Genomic DNA, 17,283 nt, shown 5'->3' on the forward strand with positions numbered 1-17,283 from the left:
ACCAAGTGTGTGCATTATTAAGAGAACATGACCGAAGAAGAAGAAAACTCTTCGAGCTCAACAGTATGCATGATGAGTTTTTGAAGTCACACTCAGTGGTGGAAAGAAAATGTGTGAACTTAAAACATTTCTTTATTTTGCAATTGGTGTTTCAATAAGTAGAGATCATTTGAAGGAACTGTACATGTAACCCAGAGTAATACATGATTTATTTAAATGCAGCGTTTGATTAATAAACTTTTTTGCCAGTTACGTACATAGCAGATGGAGTCCAGCAATGGTAGGAAGTAGGACAGGACCCCCTGGAGTCTAGATGCTGTTGGTGCCAGAGGTGAAGCAGGTGTAGCCTTGGATAAAGATCTTGGATGAAGGATGGGGTGGAGATGGGGTGAAAGCGGGTTGTACAAATGAGAGTCCAAAAGGCAGAATGACAGCAGAGCGGTGAGCTTTACAGATCTTCTTTATTTTACCTGCACATAAGCTTCATTAGGTTGTAACCATAAAGTTTTAGCAGTAATCTTGACAAGTCAGTTAAAGCAGATATAGTAGAAGCAGTTGTCAATAAAGTGTTTAAATAACGACTTCCCAGCTTGTGAAATCTGACCATCTGAGGAACAAATGAATGTAGGCTGACAAAACTGTCCAAAGCTAAGAAACTGAGCTCAGTTATGCCATGGAGATCAACATGCTGAGCGCACAAAAGATCTCTAGGTAGTAAAATGTTTGAATGATGTGATGAAATGCTACATTTGCATAAAGAAAAATGGAAAATTAGCCAGACTTTGAGCATCTAAAAACCCACAAAGGAACCCACAGGAGCTAATAACTAATTAGACACAGATGCTGGAGTGAGCAGGAAGACAGCGGCATGTGGGAAGACATCTGGTAGACAGGAAAAAAAAAGGTGCTGGAAATATAAGAAAGAAGATAGATTTTAAAAGAAGGTTAGGTTTGGAAATTTGAAACAAGCAGCACTGGTAAGAAGAAAATCAATAAAGTAAAGCAAGAGGTAGACTGATCTTTCCAGATATTAAGACCCAGAGTAAAAAATAAAGCCATGCTCTCACTCTTTATTAATAAAAAGGATGACATGATCAATGAGTAGAGTGAAGAAGAGTGTGAGAAAGAGAAATCTGTGAAATCACAAAGAGAGTCAGATGTGTAAAGAGAAGTAAGGACAGTGCAGGAAAATATGGAGAAATAGAAGATTATGAAAAAAAGGCGACAGGCTTTGCCATCGATCTGCTTAATTTCTCACTACTTCACATACTGTAAGTGTCTTAAAACCCAGTACTTAAATGATTCCATCTGTACAATTTACTCAAAGGATCATCAGAATGGCACCATAAAGTATGCATAATCACATCCAGCTGATAATGAAAAATTGTCTTGAATTTCTGAGAGAAAATGAATGGGAGAGGAAAACGTGGGTTCAGCAAGTGAGATAAACCACAGATGGAAGAATTAAAATGAAGCTGTTAGTGCTTCCATTTGTGCATATTCACAGTTGAAACTTAATTCATTAAGCTCTTATTAGAAATTCAGCAGACATCTGAACAGCTTCCATTGGCTCAAATCTTACACAATTGGGATTTCACTTACTGAAATTGACACATTCTTCATTTAATGCCCCTGAACCCAAAAATAAAAAGCTGGTTAAGAGATTACTCCACCAATGCCAGACACCCTTTAATTAATGAACCTGGGGATTAAATATGAATATAAGATAAGCAACACGTTTACATCTCTCAATCTGAAGTCTCACTTAACATACAAATGAAAGAGTGAGCAAATTAGCAGGTGTATAAAAATAAAATAGCAAATTCTGACTGAAAAATAAGCCACACAGAGATCTGTGGGAATTATGAAAGTGCAGCCAAAAGTTAATTAAATGGTAAATGGTGCACTAGTAGTCTGAATTAGCCAAGTCAACTTGGAATTTGCCAAAGCATCCGCTTTGTGTTGCCTGGGACTATGTCCATTGCTGGGCTGTTGTGAAAAGATAGGGTGCTTACTGGTAACCACAGAAGTGTGTTTACTAGTTTGTGCTACAAAGACACAACAGAACACTCGAGGCACGTTCGGACTCAGGGATTAAGACGCCAACCATAAACCATAAAATGCAACATCCATGCTTCTGGCAATCTTTGTAACATTTGTCTTTGCTTTGTTTTCCCTATCAGCTCTGTACGGATTCTTTCAAATAAAGGCATACCCCCACCCCCACCACCTCAAAAAAGTTAAAGACCACCAAGGATTTAAGTTTCAGACACGAAAAAAAAAAAAAAAGAAAAAAAAAAGAAGACAGCTTCTGAAAATTTTTACTTGAAGCCGTCAGCTCACTCTGATGAGGGTGAAGTAATATCTGTAAGGTGGTGCAGCTGGACTACCAAGTGATTTGAATCTCTTCATTTGATATTACAGCTCCATGTAAAGCTGAGACAATTAAGCCTGACAAAGGATCCCTGAGGAGGAATGATCAGCTAAAAGAACATTATATGCCCCATTATATGTCTCTGCTAATACCAACTCAGAGTCTCAAAGCAGACCTACTATCCATCATATTAATGCGTCTCCTATCAAACTCTGCTGACCGTGAAAAAAATCTGTGCTACAGTATAACTATCCGACACACTTGTGACTACTAATTTACCATAACAACTAGGGTGCATTTCATTGTAAAGCTTTAATTAGCCTGATGCTCCTTCAGCAAATTGTTAAAGCATATAAAACGTATTTGTCCACTCACTTATCAGCGGCACCGTCCTTTCTCTCAGCATTTTACTGAAAATGCATACAGCTCTACGTCCTCTGGGTTTTCTTGTGAGAAATTCAAACATTGGATTTAGACCAGAAAATGTTTGTGCCAAACTATCCCATCACAAACTACAGTTCAGTCAAGCTTAACAAATACAACATTCATGCTTTGTCTCCTAAGGAAAGCATTTGATTAAGTTTGCTACAGTTGCTTTCAACTTGAGATAAAAATGAATTGTATTAAGTCCACTCAAGCAGTACTCCATACACATGAAAAATAAAGTACAGCCCATGGAAACTGTTGCCATCTTAAATGTTTTACTTCTTTGGAAAAGCAAATATTAGACTTTTGGCAAAAGATAAAACTGGTGTACTTAAATAACATCGCAGAGAAAATAAGCTTTAAAAAAATTAAATATGCATTTGATAGAAAATTCTTCAATGGTAAAAAAAAATGCACCTTTGCACACTAACTAAAATAGATTTCTAACAGATATGTATTTGTTTTTATGATATTTATCCAGCAGTCTGTTCTAAAATGTCTACCGTTACCAACTATCTCTGTTTGATTCACCTTTTCAGAGCACTACCAACGTGTCTGGTTTTCCTGATTTTCTTCCTGGAAACTTTTGCTTTTCTTTTATGGACAATTAGGAAAGGATTAGGAAAGATTAAAAAAGAGCATCTGTGACACCTCGTAGATATCGATATAGGAGCAAAACTGGGACCAATTAATTCAATAATTAATTCGAATAACTCAATATTTATGGATTTGAAGACGGTGTATTGCTTTTTTTACAGGCTCAAGTGGTGGTTCAGGTAGTGACAGGCTGGGGAAAAGTTCCCGCTAGAGAACTGGGGCAAACATTGAGTAGGGTGTTTGCCCCGAGGGGGTTCTGGGTAGAGTGTGGGCTGTGCTGTGTAGGACTCTAATGAAGCAAGTGTCCAAGCACGAGGAGGAGCAGCACAGCACAGTGGTGTATAACACATCAACAGTTTATATACACTGGACATGTGTGGTTCAAGGTAAACAGGAAGCACTGGATAGACTGCTTATAGAAGATATTTCACTCACAGCCACTGCCAATCATATGGGCAGCAATTGGATGTATTCAGACATGTTGATGAGGTCAAGATAACCTGACAAAGTTCAAAGAAATCATAAGAATGGGAATAAAAGTGATTTATAAAGCTTTGAACAATGCATTGTTGTTGGTGACAGACAAGCTGGTCTTAATATTTCAGGAACTGCTTATCTGAGATTTTCAAAGAAAACCATCTCTAGATTTTATTTAGAATGATTTAAAATAAAGGAAAAAAAGAAACATGTTCAGCGAGGAGCAATTCTCTGGGTGAAAATGCTTTGTCGAAGTCAAAGGAAAATAGCCAGACCGCTACAGGCTGATAGGATGGCGGTAACTCTGGTGACTGCTCATTACAACTAACGTATGCAGACAAACATCTGTAAATGCACAGCACGTTAAACCTTGGAGAAGAGGGGCTACAACAGCAGACGACCACATCAGGTGCAGTTCCTGTCAGGAAACTGAGGCTGCAGTTCACACCGGCTCACCAAAATTGGACAATATAAGATTGGAAATACATTGTTTGGTCTGCCTGGACAATTTCTGTCATGACATTCTGATGGCTGGGTCAGAAAATAATGAATCAATCCTGTCTTTATTAACTTTTAAGGCTGCTGCTGGTGGTCTAGTAATGTGGAGGGATAGTCTTTTGGCAAACTTTGGGCCCCTTTATACCGGTTGAACAGCACATAAATGCCAATACCTACCTGACTGTACCCATCTTCTGATGGTCGCTTCCAGTGGGATAATGCAGCATGTCACAATACTCAGGTCATCTTAAACTGGTTTCTTGAAAATTATCGTGAATTCACTGCAGTCAAATGAGCTCCACAGTCAATAGATCTCAGTCCTGTAGAGCAGCGGTCCCCAACCTTTTTTGCGCCACGGACCGGTTTATGCCCGACAATATTTTCACGGACCGGCCTTTAAGGTGTCGCGAATAAATACAACAAAATAAAACTAGTACCGGTACCAATAAAAAAGAAGATTTATTCATAACACACGTGAAAAGACCCAGGAAAACCGAGTTAACGATAAAAACAATAACAAAATGGGGGGTGCTCATGTGCAACTATGGAGTAGACGTGTTTTCTGTGCTCTCCGTGCCTTCTCACTCATAAAGTTGCACTTTAAGTTTATTTCTAGCTGGGTAGTTTTAAAATCTGTTTTGCGGACTGTTGGAGCCGATCTTTTGTCATCATGCCGAAGAAAGATGAGAGCCAGAGGGATACGTCCAAGGCGAGCCAGTCGGCGGCAGGTAATGATGCCATATTAGCGGCTATCGCTAACCATGGAGCTGAGCTTTCCAAAATAACCTCGCTCGTGGATAGGTTGAAGAAGTCGGTTGAGGGCCATCTCGATGTAATTGATGCAACGCTAACTTCTCTCCAGAAGAAATACCATGAGTCTGAGTGCCTGTTTAAAGACCTTGATGAAGCTATGTCCGCTAACGATAGCCGATTAGCAATGCTGGAAGCATCGTGCAAAGAGCTACAGGTGGCTAACACTCTCCTCAAAGCTACTCTCACGGCCTGGTACTGGTCCGAGGCCCGGGGGTTGGGGACCGCTGCTGTAGAGCACAAACTAAAGCGAGGAGACTTGGCTTTAATGTAGTGAAAATGACACGTGTTAAAACAAAAACATATAAATGTAGCTGCACTCACAAGGTGGTAGCTGTTGAGATGAATAAGTGATACGGTGCAGGTGTTGAGGGTCTGTGGCACCTGTTTCTAGTGAATGGCAATACACCCTGTACATCTACGGAAAAATATAAATCAATCCAGACAAAGAAAACATTGTTAAAAAGGCTGGTATAAAATCAACAAACTAGCATTATTAAAAATAGTTATTTTTAAAAGAAGCCAAAGATATCTATGCAAGTTACATAAATTATGTTACCGTCTCATTCCTGGAGGGAAAACTTAGGTTCTTCTGCTTTAAAAAAAAGTAGATTTAACCGTATAAACCCGACTGGGGTTTATTGTATATAATAAACCCCGCATAGCCATTCATGTGTGACTAAGGCTAGGATGAAGTCTTTAATTAGATACAAGTTTTAAAGAAATGGGTTAATTAAAATTACAAATCCTGTTTGAAAGAACTGGAGATGTAGGACTGCATAAATAATTCACAGTAGGTAGCTAAGCTTGGATTTTAAAAATGGGCATGGATTATTGATTTAGATGAATATTTGCATGTCTATTTCCTAATAAAACACCACAATCGTTGTATGCTATGGAAGAGGCTTCTATTAAATATCAAACTGCCAAAAAGGGGCTTTAAGAAGTCAGATCAGGTCTTGTTGTGCTATTTAAAAGATTTCTAATGAAAGGTCAAATGAGTCATCAACTAGAAAGTGCTCCGAGTTGTAAAGTAGATGTTGCTACTATTAAAGTAACATTAAATGCTATTGTCATATTTTAACTTTTGTGCTGTTTTAGCAACTTAATGAGAGGCACATTGGTGCAGCGGTTAGCACTGTCACCTCACAGCAAGAAGGTAATCGGTTTGAATGTGAATGAATGAACATGCGGTTTGCAAAGACATGCATGTTATATTATGTCTGTGCAGTTTCTCAGTCATCCAGGTCATGCTAGTTTTAGGAGCTTAAAAAGAAGGTGACTGGACTTCATAAACTTTGTTGAAGACGTTTCACCTTTAATCCAAGGTGATCTTTTCGTTTAGCTGAACTGGAGGAGCTTCTTTTTAAGCTCCTAAAAATGCATGTTATGTTAATTCTTCTTCTTCTTTCAGCTGCTCTTTTTAGGGGTCAACAAAACAAACCATCTCATCCTGTTCCTAGCATTCTTCTCCTTCTTCACTGCATCCACAAATCTCCTCTGTGGTCTTCCTCTTTTCCTCCTTCCTGGCAGCTCCATCTTCAACATTGTTGTCCAATATATCCACTATCCCTCCTCACCTTCTCCCTCTCCTCTTCCTTTGTCTTCGGCCAACAGTAGCACAGTTTCCATTGGTACTCTGTTGGCCAAGAGGACAGGAGACGGTAATAATTACCCCAAGCCTCGACTGATCTGGTATGGAAATCTCCTCCACTGTCATTTCTTTACATGTTTAATTTGGACAAAATATTTTGGCAAAAAACTAGGATTACACTTGCCTGTGCCCATATGTAGTCTGAATTATGAGATTTCATCAATCTGCCCAACCTACCTTTGTCAACAGTCCAGGCCTCTATCTAGGGAGAAACTTGTTCACTATAGGTATTTGTGACCTCACTCTCAACTTCTGTACCCACTGTCACCCCTATCAACATAAGCCAGCGAGGAGGAGAGAGGGTGGGAAGAAAGGAAGACGTGAGGAAAGAAGCAAAAAGAAGAGGAAATAAATAGAATCGGCATCAACGCTATGGGAAGACAAGGAAGAAGAGAAATGAAAACAAACCTACACAGAACAAGATTAAGTGTCCAAGAAAAATACAGGGCAGCCAAAGCGATAACGGGATGATGCTACCTTTCCATTTGTATACTATCTGGTGTTTGGGCTGAGGGAGAGATAATGAAACAAAAAGGAGAGAGATTCTGGGTCTGAAATAAGGACTGACAGCTTGAAAGTGTGTCCCAAAAACAAGAAGAGTGTCTTGTCAAGATAGAAGGGTTTAAAAGTCTTGGAGAGGAAAGGAGAGATGAGAGAAGAAATGATAAAAGATGCACAAAATTATTAGGAAACGAAGCAAGTTCAATCAAGATAATAATATGCAATAAGAGTCTCTATACTAAAAAGGTAAGAGGGGACAGGTGCACCATTCATAGAAGGATAAAGAAAAGCAGTGGATTTGTGGGATTGATCGAGGGATCAGGGGGTGTTGATCATCTGCCAGTCAGTTTCTCAAAAATGGCAGGGAATGATAAGGGTTCATGGCAGCAAAGATTTGGTCATGATAGATAAAAAAAAAAAAAAAAAAAGCAAAAACAAGACAAAGGTTCACCACTGCCAGAATCCACAGTTGATTGTCTGCAAATAATCTGCTTCGGGTCACCTTATTCGGCATGCCACGGCTGTATCTGTCCATAACTCCAGGCTGCTGTTTATCAGACTCTGTGTAGCAAAACATTGTGTGCAGTCTTTGGCCAAACTGTAAAAAGATGAAATGTTCACTGCCAGACTGTGTGATCTGTCCTACAATATTTCCTTGTTTCCCAGTATTATAGTTCAGGGACTGGCAATATTTGATTAAGTTCAGGGAAAGGTCATGGTCTGACTCAATACAAAAAAAAAAAATAGAATCCAGTGTATTATGATAAATTGTACATTTGGCTTCATGTCAGTCTTTTCTCACAGAGCTTGTATTGCCTAAACACATGTCTGGATGTGAACCCTGTGCTTTACTATCATAGTTCTGCACTTTGTACGTAGCTGAAAAGAAAAATTAAAGGAACACTTTGAAAACAGAATTGCAATGGATTCCCCAGATGATCACTGTCCCACCACCACCAAACTGGTCATGCTGAACGATGTTGCAGCTAGCATAATGTTCTCCACGGCTTCTCCGGGCACTTTCACATCTGTCACATGTTCTAGGGATGAACCTGCTCTCAACCTGCAAAACGTATAGGGTCCCAAAGGGGACCTGCCAAGTGCCAGGTAGCAAGCACAGAGTCACGCAGAGAGTAGGGACACTGACCCTAGTCAAATGCAAAACGAGTGAATCAGTGAGAAAGAGAGGAGGAACAAATGTCTGTAACCTCCATTTGGGAGGTTGTTTCATTGTTGCCCCTCTAGCGCACCCGTTGTTAATTTCAATAACACCAAAGCAGCTGAAACTGCTTAACAAACCCCACTGCTACTTAACTGACTGGACCAATATCCCAAATTAAATGACTTGATGATATACTCTGAATAAAAAGTGTTGCTTTCATTGTTTTTAGCAGTGTGTGTGCTCACTGGGAAATCTCAATACATCCCAGTGACTCCAGTGCAGTTATTAGATGGAGCAGTTTATTTATATAGGAAGAGGTTGCCAAAGAATTAAATTTATCACCACAATGTAACAGGGAAATGTAGGTATTTAGAAATCTATTAACACAATTTATACAAGAGAGTTGGTAGGAAAATCAAATTTTTACCTACAAAGGTATATATACTTACCAGCCATTTTGTACTGGTACTGGGTACTGGGTTTGACTCCCTTTTGCCTTAACACCTGCCATTCTTCATTGATTGAACAAGGTGTTGGAAATATTCCTCAGAGATTTATATCTATATTGACATGATAGCATCAGACACTAGCAGCAGATTTGTCAAGCACATCCATGATGTGAATCCATCACATCCCACAGGTGCTCCCCTGGATTGAGATCTGGTGATCTATTAAAGTGGTAGCAATTCCTAAACAGTTCATGCAATACTCTTGTCAAACCTTTTAAAGCTAAATGTTTGCATATTGATTGTTTGATTTGGTGAGTCTAAACTGATGATTTGTATTCGGTTTTTTTCCCTGAATTTTTTTGTAATACAATTTCCAGAACCAAGTCCCATAAGTATGTTGCTCTATTTATCTGACATTAATTTCTTTGTTCATATATTTTTACAGGATAAAACTAGAATAGTTTTGCTTAAAGTCAAGTCATTGCTTACGAGGCCAAATACTGACTCATTTCAACTTCAAGCCAAGTCGAGGCTGAAACATCTGCTTGGCTGTTTCTTTTATATATTGCAGCCTGCAAGACTGTCAGGTCCAAACAACACAAGGTGTCAGCTCCTCTGTAACCTTTACTTATTCATAATAATATTCTCTGCTTTTATGTGAAATGCTGTAAAACAATGATTCCATTGTGTAAAATGGGTTCCTGCTAATATAGTGTTTTCCTGCTCAAACCATATTCACCTGTTGACTCACTGTGGGTTTTATGCCTTAAGCACTTTCTAACTATCACACTCATATGCCAAGAAATGCATCAGGGGAGACTTTGGGTTTAGTATCTTGCCTGAGGACACTTTGCTAAAATGGTAAATGGCCTGTATTTGTATAGTGCTTTACTAGTCCCTAAGGACCCCAAAGCGCTTTACACATCCAGTCATCCACACACACTGGCAAGCTACATTGTAGCCACAGCCACCTTGGGGCGCACTGACAGAGGCGAGGCTGCCGGACACCGGGCCCTCTGACCACCACCAGTAGGCAACGGGTGAAGTGTCTTGCCCAAGGACACAATGAGTGAGACTGTCCAAGCCGGGGCTCGAACCAGCAACCTTCTGATTACAAGGTGAACTCTCAACTCTTGAGCTACGATTAACACACAAACTGGTGGAGGTGAGGATCAAACCATTGACCTTCTAATCTGTAAAAGGCCTGATCCACAGCTGTCCCATGTCTTGACAGGGTGATGTAATTTTGGGTAGTTTTTTCGATCGCCTACTCAGCGGCTTGACTTTAATATGATTGATCAGTATTCATTACTTTATTGATACTTTCAGCTGGGGTCATTATTAGAGATGGCACGATACCACTTTTTTATGTCCGATACCGATACCGATATCATAAATTTGGATATCTGCCGATACCGATATGAATCCGATATAGTGTTTTTTAATCAACAAAACTGTTTTTTAAAATATCTTGCTGCATTTTGTATAAGTTCATACTCAAGTTTAAAACAACAACTACACTAAAGCTATTCTGTTATACCTGTATGCAAAAAAAAATGTTTCATAGTTCAGCAATACTGATCAATCTAATAAACTTAAACCTACACCATCCTCCCTATTCTGGTATTTTAAAGAGTACTTAGCGTAAATATTAAGCAACCTAACTAATAGGGTTCCAACTCCCAGCAACAACAAAAATAAATAAATAAAAAATAGGGAACCACCCCTCACGCTCCACCTCATGATGCTTAATCGACGTAATCAACCTTAATTTGATGCAGTGTGAAAAAAAATGCACAGAAATCAATTATTTTTCAAGAAATATTAAATAGATTCAACATCTTTCTTCAACAAAATTGCAGACTGCACAGATGGTACCTTCCCAAAGGAAAAAGTGCTATAGCTTACTAGGGTATATATATTAGACTTAATAGTCACTATATACAGTAATTGACTTCTATTCATTTTACATCAAATTAAAACTTTGGGTGTCAGATAATTATTTATTAAAAGCTTTTATTTATTAGACATTTTAAATGAGAATAAGAAAGAAAAGTATGTCTTTGTGCCCCCTTTCCCCTGTTCATGCCCTATCGGCCCCCCTGGCTAAACTTTGCTAGATGCGCCCCTGCACAGTTACCAGCGTCAGCTACGTAGAAAAAGATCCTCGAGTAGAAAGTAATATTAAATACATTCTAACAACAGCTGATCAAGCTTAAACGTGCTGCTGTTGTTCAGCCGCTGGTTTCCTCTTTCTGGTGTAAAGTGGGCCAAAAACAAACAAGACAGACGGACTCACGACAGAAAAGCCGACCAGCTGATCATTATAAGCAGTTTCATGATTGAAGTAGCAGCAGGAGAGGCAGTCGCTCCATATATCGCTTGTTAAGCTTAACGCAGGAATGCTTTACATTCAGAGATGGACTTACACACTTGCTTTACTTCTCTCGGGGATAACTTTGTCGGAGATGAAATGCCGGGTTGCTAGCGAAGCTCCACATGCTATCCAGACCACCACAGGTCCCGCATGCCACAGCCGCTCTATCACGTGATGCACACTGCTCCGACGTGCTAACGTTCTGAGGCGAGTTACGGCGTGTTGCAAGTTTTGTGAGATGCTTTCGTGATATTTAATGGATCGGATTACATTTTTTATTTTTCTCCGATATCCGATCCAGTAATTTAGGTCAGTATCGGACCGATACCGATACGTAATATCGGATTGGTCCATCTCTAGTCATTATCAGGTGAAAGTTTTGTTTATTCATTCAGGAGGAAATATGATATATTTCAGGTACATCTCCAGTTTGTAACAGCAGACTTAATAGAATATGAAAACATAGAAAAAAAGTCAGTGTTAAGTAAAAAAAAAAAAAAAAAAATAGAAACAAAATATCCAAACATAATATTTTCTTTTCAAGAAAATATATGTACTATCTTCTCTCTTATACATAAACACTGTCCATGCCCACAGCAGAAATATCCTGAGGGACCAGAATCGGTGATGTCCTGCCAAGCACTGCCATCTCTCTTTTAATACTCCTTAATTATCTGAGTTTGACAGGCTCTGTTAACATGTAGCAGCTAAATTACTTGCATCTAAGGATTATGCACCGACCCTCTAATCATTCAGGGGGCATAACGGTGGAGAACTCTGATGTTTTATTATCAGGAGAATTATCTGAAAGAATAATACTTTATGCATTATATTTCATCACATGTGGCTCAACATTTTCTATGAATGTCATACAGTCAAGCTGATTTAGGGCTTTTGAATTGGACTTCCGTGGTTGTCAAAGCAATAATGGCAATTATTTGAAGTATTTTTTAAATGTACAAAGAAATTAAATAACCTGTTATTGTTTGAATTTAGTCAAATGATAATCTTACTTGTGGGAGTATGTGTGTTGTTTTTTTAGCAGGGGAATTCAAAGAGATTTAAAAACAGAACTGAGTCTTCTGGCAGGATAAATGCCTTCCTCCCATCAAATGTACCCTGCAGAAGTCTGTGTGGATGTAGCTAAAAATACTGCCCAACTGGAAGTCCCTAACATTCAAGAGGTCAGTCAAGGAGATACTTTCTTTTGCCAAAAAGTTTTTGAATTCATGGAATATAGCTAATGAGCACTGCTGTGTTGTTGGTTTAGTTTTGCATTAGCTGATATTCAAATTCTAGCCTACCAGAAGCGGTTCTCCATCTATATTTGTTGTTACTTTTTTTCCTCTGTTGCCCCCTCTTTTTCACACTGTCACTTTGGATTGCTATTGGGAGTTATGAGTGACTCTCCTATAATGGTATTATGTGCTTTATGCTACAAAAGAGCCCACTAAACTTGAATTTGTAAAGGTTGCGGTTCACAAGAGCTGATTGACAGACTGGATTGTAGCCCTGTGGCCACACATAAGGTTTTTTCTTTTCAAAGTTACTAGAGGGGAAGCATTTGAGCTGGCTGTAAATGGCAGCATTAGTGTGAGGTACTGCTTGATATGAATAGCGACATCCATCGTCCCACACGCCATCAAACTGTTTAACTCCTCTCTGGAGGGGAGAGGGAGGGGAAACAGGAGGACAAAGGAGGGGGGAACAACTAAGCTGTAGTGCCTCTTCACCTCACTGTACAATACCTTGTGCAATACTTTTTGTAAATAGTCAACAGTGCAATAGACTCAATACTTGAAATGTGCAATTCACTTGTATTTTTATTTTTTATTCCTATTTATTCTATTTATCCCCTTTGTATATTTTATTTATATTTGTCTCTGTATATATATATATATATATATATATATATATATATATATATATATAGATATATATATATGTATGTATGTATGTGTGTGTGTGTGTGTGTGTGTGTGTGTGTGTGTATATATATATATATATATATATATATATATATATAACAATTCTGTAACTGTAACTTCGGTCGTTGCTGTGCTTTTTGGAAGTCGAATTTCCCAGAGGAACCCACCCGAGGGATTAATAAAGTTCTATCTTATCTTATCTTATCTTATCCTGCTATTTACAAGTTATGCCGCACAGTAAGTGGTTTGCAAAAGCAGGACTCTTATTATTAAAACAAACAGAATTTAAAACTTTAAACTTTAAAACTATAGAGAAGAAAATAACCCTGCAGCTTCCAAATGAGATCTGGATGTATGATTGAAATGCTGGTACATCTTAAGTTAGCCTGTTGATGGCTGCAAACATACCTGTCGTTCAGGGTTTTTCTTCTCCTCGGTTATAACAGGGTGATACATGTCATTAGATGAGAAAAATTTATACCCATGCCTGACTGAACAAGTTATAAAATGTGCCCTTCTTTCTTTATACTTGATTAATAACTCAGCTGACCTTGGTGTGGAGTGCTAATGAGGATATAAGAAAATGAATGGGAGGAGACGAGAGGGGATGAACAACAGAGAAAATGTAATATTATAAAGTTTTCATTGGAGATGAAAAAGAATCTAATTCTGTCTTTGTCTCTTCATTGAATCCAGTGGAACAACCCTCTCTTTTGATGCATTATTTTATCTGCCAGACAATCAGTTTAGCTGTAGCTCTTTAATGCGTTATTAATTCATGCAAAGTAGAAACACAATGAGAAGCTGGAAACAAAAAAATGTATTAAGATGAAAGAAGAAAAAAAGATATGATTAAAAAATGATTCTAGCCACTGGAAGGAAAATAAATTATGGGTGTATAGGAGTGTGTTTGTCCATGAGCTTGTATGTGCTGCCCCATGGGTCTGTGTTGCTGTTCATTAGCTGGCTGAGTCATGTCAAGATGTTAAAGCAGGCTGCCAAAGCACTGAGCCCTTGGTGTAAGGCTGCCTGTGCAGAGATGACATTCCTCCCAAAGGACCGGGCCTCGCTGTCTGTAACAGAACTTTGGACAACACAGAGCCCAGTCAATTAAAGAGCAACACTGTTCACATCACAGCTGCAACACAGGAAATGTGAGAAAACAAGGCGACACACACTGGCTTTACAGTGGGAACCCGCCACAAGGTTCTCAGGAGGTACACACACCTCGTGGCAATCACAGATACACGGTCAAGACAAATGACGATTCTTATAATTCTGCACCTGTAGAAAGAGACTACAGAGCACCATCGTCTGGCTTGAGTGATTGGTTTTGAGAAACATTCAACTAACTTTTTAATGCACATTCATGACGTAACCTTTGAAAAGGTGAGAGGTTCAATGGAGCTGAAGAGAGGAACAATACTTTGATCACAGAAAGCATCTTTGTAGGTCTAAAATTTCTCACATGCTAAGCGGCTCACAAAAAGGGGATAAGCCCAATATTTGGCAGGTGGTTTTAATGTGCCAAAAAAAGGTGCGCTTGCAACATAAGTAGACAACCGTATTGCATCAGATGAGTCAAATCAGCCTCATTCACTGCACCCTATCTGCATATAAACAGCATATAAACAAAAGAAACAAACACCCATGCACATATGTAACCTGTTCTTTTTAAATGCCTCCTCTGATCTATTCCTTCACAGGTAATCCTAAATGAATTTACATTTCCACTTGCATTTAAATTACATCCATTTCTTCTCTGGTGACTGCCTGGAGAAGATTAAAAAATAGGAGGTAAGGCAGTAAAATGCATGCTATTTTCTTTTAGGTTTTAGTTTGACCACAGCAGAGGCATTTGCACTGTAATAATAATAATAATAATAAAAATACTTGGGTTCCAATCGGTCCTAACACCTGCACCATTTTATTTATACTGCTCAGCGTTTCTAATAATTTTGACTTGACAAATGAAAGCACAGAGGTATTTAAATTCAAAGAGACGATGAAATCAATCAGTACGGAACAGCTGAAAGTGAAGTAATTTGTTAGTCATATGGAACAAATTAAAGTTGCTATCAGAGGATGTCTTATTTCTATCTGGCGTTTAATGTCTTGGCTTGTACAGCATCCTGAGGAGGAATCATTTTTCACCAATCACATGCTGACTGTTGTGCCGAGAACTAATCCCAGTCCAATTTATCCCATTTAGGTCAGAGAAGTAAGTAAAGGGAGCACTCTTAAATCTTCTGTCTGCATTTAGAAACGAATAAACTAATTAAAAGTGCTGCAGAGGCTGTGGCCAGGAATTAGTACAGAGAACAGCCTCCCATAACCTCGTTTCCTATCGATTCCTCATATTATTTCTGTGTTTTAATCCATTGGATCCCCCCCCCCCCAAATAAAATACAGAACATAATACAATATACTGTGTATTACTGTATATTTAAAAAAAAAAAAAAAAAAGGTAATTATTAAAAACAAGTCTAAAGTGGCCGACAGTAAAGCACCCAGATAAACAAAACAAAAGATTAAAAAAAGCCTACCAGAAAATACTCATATCCCCATATTTTCAGGGTTTTTTTTGGTTGTGAGTTCTCACACTTGGCTATAGATGTTTAGCAGGGTTTGAATTTTGCCAAAGCAAAATAAACAGGATTCGGTGTAGTTTAAACTTTCATGTGTAAGAGCTTCACTGGAACTGTGTGCCTGGCCCATTTCTAATCTTAGTGTAGAATTGAGGCTTTGCCATCAATTTTAAAACAATTTACCTGCAATTGTATGCATGGGTGTGTCGAAAACTCATCTGACTATATGAGCAGGAAAAGTGGAAGCACATATGCAGGCCATAGAGATAAAAGAGATAATAAATAACGCAGAGCCTAAAATCAAAAGGTTTTATGAAATATATCTGAGCCCAGAGGAAATGATGATGCAGTAAAATTAGATCATGAAGAAAGGGAGGTTATAAATAAATAAATAAATAAAATACAGACATCTGCTTCTTAGGTCAGTGACACTAACCACTTTCGCAAAAAGCACACAAGGGAAAGACAAACTAATTTCTCCTCCAAGAAACCTTCACAGACTCTGAAAGCAGAGACATATTAAACAAACAGAAAGAAAAAAATCTCTGGTGAATACTAGTGCAACTTTGCTTTCCATCAGCAGGGGATATAGACAACACAGAATTGTGGACAGGCTGTGCAGTGTAGTAACAATTGTACAATGTTTTCTGAAAATCCTGCTTTCAATAAGATGTGTGTTGTTTGATATGTGATTTTAAAACTATTGCAAATCACTGTTGCATTTTCACACCTCTAATGGTAGCTTTGGAAAATTTTAGGGGAATGTCAAGGCTGAAAGATATGCTGGATGGAGACTGTTTAATCAAAGACAGGTGTGTTAGTCTGTTATGGTGTCGCAGACTTTGTGAATAATGGCACACTCTTTTCCTCTCACTTCTTGAGAGTGTATTCTTCTACATTCTTGTTAGTTTCTCGTAGATGTGTTATGATACACCAGTACTGTCAATAACCATGATAATTAACAAAAAAACAAACAAACTCTATACCCGTTAAAATGACCATCTGGTAATACTATAAACAATCAAGAACCAGTATACAGTAGTTATAGTTTAGACTGTGTCTTGCCCCTCTCAGTAGCTACTGAGGCCCCAGCTTATCTATGCACCTTATATCACTTTCTTAAACCTAACAACAACAACAACAACAACAATCTTTATTTATAGAGCACATTAAAAGCCAGGGGCATGCCAAAGTGCTTTACATAAAACAATAAAACAATAAAATGATTTACACTAAAACATCGGAGTCATATAAGTGTGGGATTATGTTCACAGGTAAAAACCACTAATAGGAATAATCTATAGCACACAGCTATAGCAAAGTAGAACTGTACCATCATACACAGTGATAGAGAACATAGACAACGCAACAATAAAATAATAAAATAATTAGCACTATAACGTCAGAGTCATATAAGTGTGAGATTATGTTCACAGGTAAAG

The 17,283-nt window shown here is 38.4% G+C and overlaps 1 long non-coding RNA gene across 1 annotated transcript; it reads right to left on the bottom strand.

Moving 5' to 3' along the window:
- Positions 1-4,096: 4,096 nt before the first annotated feature.
- On the bottom strand, positions 4,097-11,517 carry LOC309709886. Its single transcript, XR_014277626.1, has 3 exons — positions 11,378-11,517; positions 6,627-6,821; positions 4,097-5,600 (listed from the first exon to the last, which is right to left on the bottom strand). It is a non-coding gene; the product is annotated as an uncharacterized lncRNA (long non-coding RNA).
- Positions 11,518-17,283: the final 5,766 nt, after the last annotated feature.

Source organism: Aulonocara stuartgranti (genome assembly GCF_965226115.1).
Source record: "Aulonocara stuartgranti genome assembly, chromosome: 7".
Lineage (NCBI taxonomy): Eukaryota > Metazoa > Chordata > Actinopteri > Cichliformes > Cichlidae > Aulonocara > Aulonocara stuartgranti.